General features: G+C 39.5%; 2 non-coding genes across 2 annotated transcripts; one reads left to right on the forward strand and one right to left on the reverse strand.

Moving 5' to 3' along the window:
- Positions 1-1,504: 1,504 nt before the first annotated feature.
- On the reverse strand, positions 1,505-1,623 carry LOC130089052 (5S ribosomal RNA). The gene has a single exon (XR_008807522.1). It is a non-coding gene; the product is annotated as a 5S ribosomal RNA (ribosomal RNA).
- Positions 1,624-2,638: 1,015 nt separating this feature from the next.
- LOC130089058 (5S ribosomal RNA) lies at positions 2,639-2,757 on the forward strand. The gene has a single exon (XR_008807528.1). It is a non-coding gene; the product is annotated as a 5S ribosomal RNA (ribosomal RNA).
- The last annotated feature ends 6,676 nt before the right edge of the window (positions 2,758-9,433 follow it).

Here is a 9,433-nt window from a genome sequence, read left to right on the forward strand (position 1 = left end):
AGTGCATAGATCAAAACTGAAACATCGGGGTGACCGTGCCTTTGCAGTTGCAGGCCCCAAATCATGGAATAACCTACCACTTTCAATTAGAACAGTTACGTCATTTGCCACCTTTAAATCCAAGCTCAAAAAACACTTTCTTAATGTGGATCCTTAATGTACTCTCCTATGAATTATGTTAATTCTTCTATTCTTTTTATGTTTGTAATTGTATCTATTGCTCGTGCTATTCTTATTATGTTGTATTACCTTTGCTCTGATTACTCTGTCCTGTTCAGCACTTTGGTCAACCATGGGTTGTTTTTAAATGTGCTTTACAAATAAAGAAAGAAAGAAAGAACGAAGAAATTTCGCGTACTTTTCAGGATGACGTTTCACCCGTGTGTTTCTGGATGCGGTCAACTTCTGCCTCCGGCCGATGGTCACGATCGCTGTGTCATGTGCTTGGGCCTCGCGCACGCTGAAGCAGCTTTCGTGGATGAGTCATGTTCTCATTGCGGGAACATGACCGTCGTGGTGTTGAGACTAAGACTGCGATCCCTCACCAGAGGGGGAGTCCCTTTGGAGATCCCCCGATCTAGTTGTTCTTCTGGTTCACTCCAGAAGAAAGCTACTTCGGCTGATCCCATTGGTGGTCTGAGGGTTACAGTGAGGAATGATCTGCCGGGTGAAAGACCCCCTCGGACATCCCACTCCTCTTCAGCCATGCCACTGGGGTCTTCGGAGGAGTGTGCTGGGTCATCACGTGTGGCTCCAGTCGTTTCCTTCGGGGCCCCTCCGGAGGACCAGATGTCGATCGAGGCATCCGAGGGAGATGAGTCGCGATCTGGGGATGACGACTCGGCTGCATTGCCCCCTTGAAGTTAAAATATAATATAATATAACGCTCTTGCTTTTGGCCTCAAAAACGCTCCAGCCACCTTCCAACGTTTAATGGATCAAGTCTTCGCCAATGTGAATAATTCTGAGTCTTTCATGTTGCACCCTTTCCCCTAGACGGGTGTAACAAACATTGTTGCTGTTTGCTTTAACAAAAGCTGTAAAGACCTAACTGGAGCGCTAAAAGGCATTTATTTACCTTGTGCACAATGTGCATTTCCTGTAATATTTTTTTTCACACGTTTTCCAAATGTTGGGGGTTCGTGAGGGAACTGTGGTTTGTGAGTTGAAACCAATATTATATTTATATAAAAATTATATTATATATAAGTAATTTTAAAATAAAAACAATTAAAGTAAAACACTTACTAAAAAAAATCTATATTTCATCTATTTACTTAGGAGCGGTTCCAAAAGAAAGTTGCTGAGAGAGAGAAAGAAAGCAACTCGATCGCCTCCTGGAGGAGAAAGGAAGAATGACGAGGCTGAGCTGTGCTTTTCCTTTGCAGACAAAATAGCAGACTTTGCTTACTAATAGCAGATAAAAGACAAAAGCCAGAGAGAAAGCAAAATGTAAGAAAATAAATCCTTGTTAAAGTGAATGATCTATTGAAGATGAAGCAAAAGCTTACAGCACCTGGTATTCCCAGGCGGTCTCCCATCCAAGTACTAACCAGGCCCGACCCTGCTTAGCTTCCGAGATCGGACGAGATCGGGCGTGTTCAGGGTGGTATGGCCGTAAGCGAGAGTCTCCGCCGATAGAGAGATACTTAAAGAAGGACACCAGCAGCAGCAGCAGCACCCCTACACATGACGATGAGTAACTTAGAAAACATAAAATAAAAAAATAAAACCGTTTACTTATTTAATTATTTTTAATAATGTATTTATATGCTCGCGTTTGATCTTAAACTCGTATTAAAACTATTAAAAATAATTAAATAAACAAACAAGCAAATGATATTGACTCATATTTTAATTGGACTGTATTAGCCTATATTCAGTCATGTTTTGCAACTAACAAATTTGTATTCAATATCATTAGGATTCATAACAAGTAGGTAGGGGAAAGCAGGTGTTCTGACGATTTATGCTACCCATCGAGATTTATTGCTACTTACTGGTTATGCGCATGTGCAGACTCACAGTTTTTTTAACAAAAGGTAGGCTACATTTTCATGTGTTATAATGTAATTTCCCTTTAAAAAAATGCTAACTACCATATGAATATTTGTACGGCCAGCCAGCTGAACAAGAATAACTGAAAGTTTCAGTTACTAAGGAAAGGTGTGCTTTAAGTCAAAGATGAATATTTGATGATAATTTTTACTTTTCACACCGTTTTAAAAATAAAAACAGTAGTGTAGTATACAGTAGCTAACTTACAATTGTATTATAATTGTATTTCATATAATATTAATCGACATTCTGTGATCGATTTCACGCTACGGTAGCATTTTTCGACAAGGCAGCACAAATCGTCCGAACACCGGGACAATTGAAACACTTTTCAGATAGGCTAAACGTCGTTTTCTAAAATAAGATTAGGCTAATAATTTCCACTCACAGTCCCTTGCTGTAACCTTGACTTTTGCCTTTTTCTTTCTTTCTCTCTTCTTTCTTTTTTAAGAAAAAAGTAAACGGTTTTATTTTTTTATTTTATGTTTTCTCAGTTAGGCCTACTCATCGTCATGTGTAGGGGTGCTGGTGCTGCTGCTGGTGTCCTTCTTTAAATATCTCTCTATCGGCTGATACTCTCGCTTACGGCCATACCACCCTGAACACGCCCGATCTCGTCCGATCTCGGAAGCTAAGCAGGGTCGGGCCTGGTTAGTACTTGGATGGGAGACCGCCTGGGAATACCAGGTGCTGTAAGCTTTTGCTTCATCTTCACTACTCAGATCATTCACTTCAACTTTTCCTTTATCATTTCAAATTATATTTATTTTCTTACAGTACATTTTGCTTTCTCTCTGGCTGTTGTCTGCTATTAGTGTGGCAAAGGAAAAGCACAGCTCAGCCTCGTCATTCTTCCTTTCTCCTCCAGGAGGCGATCGAGTTGCTTTCTTTCTCTCTCTCAGCAACACTAAGCGCTACACTTTCTTTTGGAATCGCTCCTCTCCTCAACTTCAACTAGACCACAGAGCTTGCTAAACTCTTTTTTGTCAGCCGAACCCCTTACACTTAAATGATTTACACGAAGTAGGCCTACCACTTGTGCTTTAAGTTCATATTTATATATTTATATATAGGGCTGAAAAACACATGAAAAAACTAAAACACATTTTGCACTGTGATGCACTTATGTTTCAAAACGCTAAACACAGGCAGGGAAAAGTTAAACACAACTACTACACAGTTGTCATCGTTTACACACAACGACTCAAAATTGTTTACACTTATTTAATGATCAAATTAACTGTAATAAATATTATCTAAACTAGCCTACATAATACAGTTCAGAGTGGCAAAATTGACTCAAAATGTTGCACTGAATGTTGATACCAATAATGGATGGAAACAATAAAAGAGGGAGAGGAGGAAGGGTATGTGTAAGAGGAGGTGAACAAGGAGGAAGAGGACAAGGAAGAGCAAGGTGTGGAGAATGTTGTCAAGGCTGGATCTGGCTTTAGGGTTTTTCTCTTTTCCTGCAGAGATGACATTGCCTGTGATGTGGAGAAACTCCTCAGACTGGACCAACATGAAGACATGAAGCTGAAGCAGAAGCGATCTCTCACTGACCTTAAATCTGCAGTTGCACGACTCTTCTGAGTGTACAGTGACATGCTTTTCATTTAGAGTGTTTTACTGAAACCTTTTTGGCTTCTGCAGTTGATCACTGTATTTTCACAGTATAAGTGCTGAATATACAGACTTTCAATACTATACCATAAGAGAGAGTTATAAGGGTACAATATGTCACTTTGAGTGATTTATTGCCCAATAAAATGGTTCCCACACTCAAGCCACGCCCCTTTCTACCCCACCCACCCACCCACTTCCGGTTTGAACACCTGGACCGTGGGAGTTTTTCCCCACACTCACCCCTCCCTCACCCCTCCGGCCACCCCTCCCCTTAGGGTTGTGAGGATTTGGAAAACACTTTTTTTATTAATCTTTTATAATTGTTTAATACGGGCTTTATTCTATAATTATTTGTATATCTCTCTATGTAAATAGGTTTTGGATACTCCGTACTTGGATACTCCTTCGCAGGGACCTATAAGTTGTTAAGCATAGCAATGACTACCCTGCAGATGAATGCATAATTAAATGTTTAGACCAAAGAATTTAAGTGTCACCGCTAGACACCAACACACACACACACACACACACACACACACACACACTATCACATACTATTGGCTCCATAATGTCTGACCCCCCTTGGTGTGTTTGAAACCATGAGGGGTCTGTTTTTATTTTTCTCTTTTGAAGTTTTGGTGAAGCGTGATTTTATTTTATTGCATGGCTTATCAGCGATGTTTGGACGGTTCTATCGTGAGATTCACCATGTGTTTTTTTTTTTCTAGTTGTAAAATCAACTATCAGATCCCATGCGGAGTTGTGAAGTTTTGGTGATTTTATTTTATTGCATGGGTTATTTTATTTATTGCATGGTTTTATCAGCGATGTTTGGTTGGTTCTATCGTGAGATTCACCATATGTTTCTCTAGTTGTAAAATCAGCTATCAGATCCCATGCGGAGTTGAAAGAACTTTTCTTCGAGAAAGATGTGTTTTCCGATGGGGTCGTTTTACTTAGGGGTTGAGAGGAAAAAATGTGTTTTTGAATTTGGGGGTCTTACGAAGACAAGAGACTAGCTCATTCGATCGATATACACTGAGCGAGATCGTCTACAGATTCGATATCCTACAAAACATGGCCGAAGATCAATACAGTAGGGTGTAGTCTATTTCTTATTTTTTACAAAAATATTATAACAAAATGAATGTGTTAGAGCTATGTGTGTGTATATATATATATATATATATATGTTTTTTTTTCTCTCCTTTTTAAACATGAAACAGCAGAGGGGACCGAGGCTGTATATTTTGACGAAGATTTGATGGAAATTTTGAACGAGCTTTGTGAGTAAATTTTCCAAACGTTATACATTTTATTGAAAATATTAGTGTTGTTAATTAATATACACCTGTCTGATTTTAGATGTGGAGTCCTTTCCAGACGGTGTTTCACCTGATGATTTTTTACATGTTTATAATGAAAATTCGTCAGAAGTGAATAACTTCGAAAACATATTATCACGCACCCCCAGTCACGTGCTAGGATGCTCAGGGGATGTATTGGCGAGTGTAGCGACCGACCCATTGGATGAGACCAGTAGGTCGTACGACAACGTCACACCTTGGGGAACACCAGGGTCGTCGAGCTACGGGTCGTCACCCAGATCCCACGAAAGCGATACGAGCTCGGATGGGGATACGCATCAGGAACCTTCATCCAGTGACGGGACAACACAATCTGTTGCTCCGGGCGGTCTCAGAGGTTCCGGACGCGGGATTAAGCGTCTTCGGGAGGTTTATGGGGACTATAATTCTGACAAATGATGTTTTATTAACAAAGTTCGGGAGGAGCACGTTCAGATAATTAAACCTAATTAAACACACATGGAGCACATTCAGATAATCAAACCTGATTAGACACGAGTGGTGCTTAATCAACGAGTTAAAGGGATAGTTCGGCCAAAAATGATATTTAAACCATGCATTACTCACCCTCAAGCCGTTCGAGATGCATATGTCAATCTTGTTTCAGACGAACACATTTTCAGTTATTTTAGAAAATGTCTTAGACCCTTCAGTGGATATAATGTGAAGCAATGGGGTCCACCTCCTTCAAGTCCCAAAATGTGCATATATCCTTCACAGAAGTAATCCATCCGGCTCCAGGGGGATAAACGAAGGCCTTATGAGGGTAATCCGTGCGGTTTTGTCGTAAAAATATACATATTTAAAACTTTATAAATGAAAATATCTGACTTCCGGCAACGATCGACGCGCGTCCACGGGTGATGGAAGTCGGCGTACGAGGTAGGACGTAGCGTCGTGACGTAGAACGAACGCGCCCGCGCAGCCAGAGAGCAGAGCAAAACATCACCCGTGAACGTGCGTCGATCGTTGCCGGAAGTCAGATATTTTCATTTATAAAGTTTTAAATATGTATATTTTTACGACAAAACTGCACGGATTACCCTCATAAGGCCTTCGTTTATCCCCCTGGAGCCGGATGGATTACTTCTGTGAAGGATATATGCACATTTTGGGACTTGAAGGAGGTGGACCCCATTGCTTCACATTATATCCACTGAAGGGTCTAAGACATTTTCTAAAATAACTGAAAATGTGTTCGTCTGAAACAAGATTGACATATGCATCTCGAACGGCTTGAGGGTGAGTAATGCATGGTTTAAATATCATTTTTGGCCGAACTATCCCTTTAAGCGCTGTGTATATATACAGCAAACTTACCTCCGTTCATTGACAGTTTAACAGCATCCCTCCACCACCCCATCTCCTCACTTATAGTCCTAATACTCTTACAACAACGGGGGGAGTACTCTGGGTTCGGGCAAAATTCCGAGCTCGGAGCCCTCCCCCCGGACAGCACGCCAAATACGCATAATCTTTACTCTGTTTAATTGATGTAAGTGTGAACTCGTGAACGGGGAAGAGTTAGAATATCCATGCGAAGGTGAGCGACGATGTTTTTACCTTATCATATTTTATATTTCCTAGAATTATTTTATATTTCCTATAATTCTAAAATAATAATTGAAATGTTTTTATTCTCCAGAGCAAAACTTTGAGGCACAATGCACGTCCACCTCAACACCGTGTAGGAAGCGGTTTTCAGACTTATATCACGGATCCGAATCGGCTGTGAACTCTCCAAATGACAATTGTGAGTTGCAAATTTTTTACATATTTCATCTAACAAATATTTCATATAATAACCTATTATTACCTCCAGGGCCATATGCTGATTTCCTAAAAGAGTTTGCAGACTTTCTCTCAGATCTATTGGTCAATGCCGATAAAGCAATAATTGTTGGAGATTTTAACATACACGTAGATAACACAAACGATGCGTTAGGGACTGCGTTTACAGATTTATTAAACTCCTTTGGGGTCAAGCAGAATGTCAGTGGTCCCACTCATCGTCTAAATCATACACTAGATTTAATTATATCATACGGAACCAATCCAACCGATATAGATATTATACCGCAAAGTGACGATCTCACCGATCATCACATGGTAACTTGTATAATACGCACTGCTGAAATTTGTCATGTTGCGCCACGTTATAGACCAGGCAGAACAATCCTTCCGACCACTATAGATAGATTCTCAAATAGCTTACCTGATCTATCTCAGCTGCTCAGTGAACCCAAACAAACAGATGAACTAGAGGAAATGACTAGCAGTTTGAGCACCATTTTCTCTAGTACATTAGATATTGTTGCACCAATTAGATCAAAAAAGGTTAGAGAGAAAACTAAAGCACCATGGTACAACAGTGCTACGCATGCTATCAAGAGAGAAACTCGTAACCTAGAGCGTAAATGGAAACAAACTAATTTAGAGGTCTTTAGAATCGCGTGGAAAGACAGTATGTCACGTTATAAAAAAGCTCTAAAAGCAGCCAGGGCTGAGCATCTCCGCAAACTAATAGAAAATCACCAAAATAATCCAAGGTTTTTATTTAACACCGTGGCTAGACTAACAAATAAACAGACATCACCCGAGCAAATTATTCCGTTACAGTATAGCTGTAATGATTTTATGAACTACTTCAATGAGAAAATAGAAAGCATCCGAAACACAATTGTAAATGTACAATCCTCTATGGTGTCTTATGATTCAGCCTCAATTATCGCCCCTCAAGAAAAACTACACCGCTCTACAACTATAGGACAGGAAGAGCTAAATAAACTTATCATTGCATCTAAACCAACAACATGTTTATTAGATCCAATACCAACTAAATTTCTGAAAGAAGTGTTACCTGTAGTGGAAGAGCCTCTTCTTAATATTATTAACTCGTCTTTATCTTTAGGTCATGTTCCAAAAATATTCAAGCTGGCAGTAATAAAACCTCTCATTAAGAAACCGCAATTAGATCCAAATAACTTAGCAAATTACAGACCGATTTCAAATCTTCCATTTATGTCTAAAATACTAGAAAAGACTGTGTCCGCTCAATTGTGCTCTTTCATGCAAGAAAATGAGATATATGAAAAATTTCAGTCAGGATTCAGACCGCATCATAGCACAGAAACTGCGCTAGTTAAAATTACAAATGATTTACTTTTAGCTTCTGACCAAGGCTGTATCTCAATACTAGTTCTACTCGATCTTAGTGCTGCGTTTGACACTATCGATCATAAAATACTCTTGGATCGACTACAAAACTACACTGGTGTTCAGGGACAGGCATTAAGCTGGTTCAGATCGTATTTATCAGACCGTTACCATTTTGTTTGTTTAAATGGGGAAAAATCGAAGATAACGTCAGTAGACTATGGAGTGCCGCAAGGATCGGTGTTAGGCCCTCTGCTATTCTCAATATATATGCTGCCACTTGGTAATATTATAAGAAAACATGGAATTAATTTCCACTGTTATGCTGATGACACTCAATTATATATTTCATCACGGCCAGATGAAAACACTAACTCATCAAAATTGACAGAGTGTCTTAAAGATATAAAATGCTGGATGACGCATAATTTCCTGCTACTAAATCCAGATAAAACCGAGGTATTACTTGTTGGTCCAAAAAACTATCCACAAAACCACTTACAATACAACTTTAATATAGAAGGATGTCCTGTTACTTTATCCTCTACGGTAAAAGACCTGGGAGTTATACTAGACCACAACTTGTCTTTCGAAAATCATATTTCGTATGTTACAAGAACGGCCTTTTTCCATCTTAGAAACATTGCTAAATTACGTAACATGCTATCTGTTTCCGATGCAGAAAAGTTAGTTCATGCATTCATGACCTCGAGACTAGATTACTGTAATGCTTTATTAGCCGGTTGTCCTGCATCCTCAATAAACAAGCTACAGTTAGTGCAAAATGCAGCCGCTAGAGTTCTTACTAGGTCAAGAAAATATGATCATATAACACCGATTCTATCATCTCTGCACTGGTTACCTATCAAGTTCCGTATCAATTACAAAGTACTATTACTGACCTATAAAGCCCTAAATGGTTTAGCTCCTGTGTATTTAATGGACCTTCTATCGCCCTACAATCCATCGCGTTCTTTAAGATCACTAAATTCGAGGCTTCTAGTCATTCCTAGGATATCTAAGTCCACTAAAGGAGGTAGGGCGTTCTCACATTTAGCTCCTAAACTCTGGAATAGCCTTCCTGATATTGTTCGAGGCTCTGACTCGCTGTCCCAGTTTAAAACTAGATTAAAGACGCATCTTTTTAGCCAAGCATTTACATAATGCTTACCTTTTATTATACTGCTGAATCAGATCAAATGCATTTAATACTATAAAACTTGAAG

This window comes from Rhinichthys klamathensis, unplaced genomic scaffold, assembly GCF_029890125.1.
Source record: "Rhinichthys klamathensis goyatoka isolate OS25496 unplaced genomic scaffold, OSU_Roscu_1.1 h1tg000123l_1, whole genome shotgun sequence".
Classification (NCBI taxonomy): domain Eukaryota; kingdom Metazoa; phylum Chordata; class Actinopteri; order Cypriniformes; family Leuciscidae; genus Rhinichthys; species Rhinichthys klamathensis.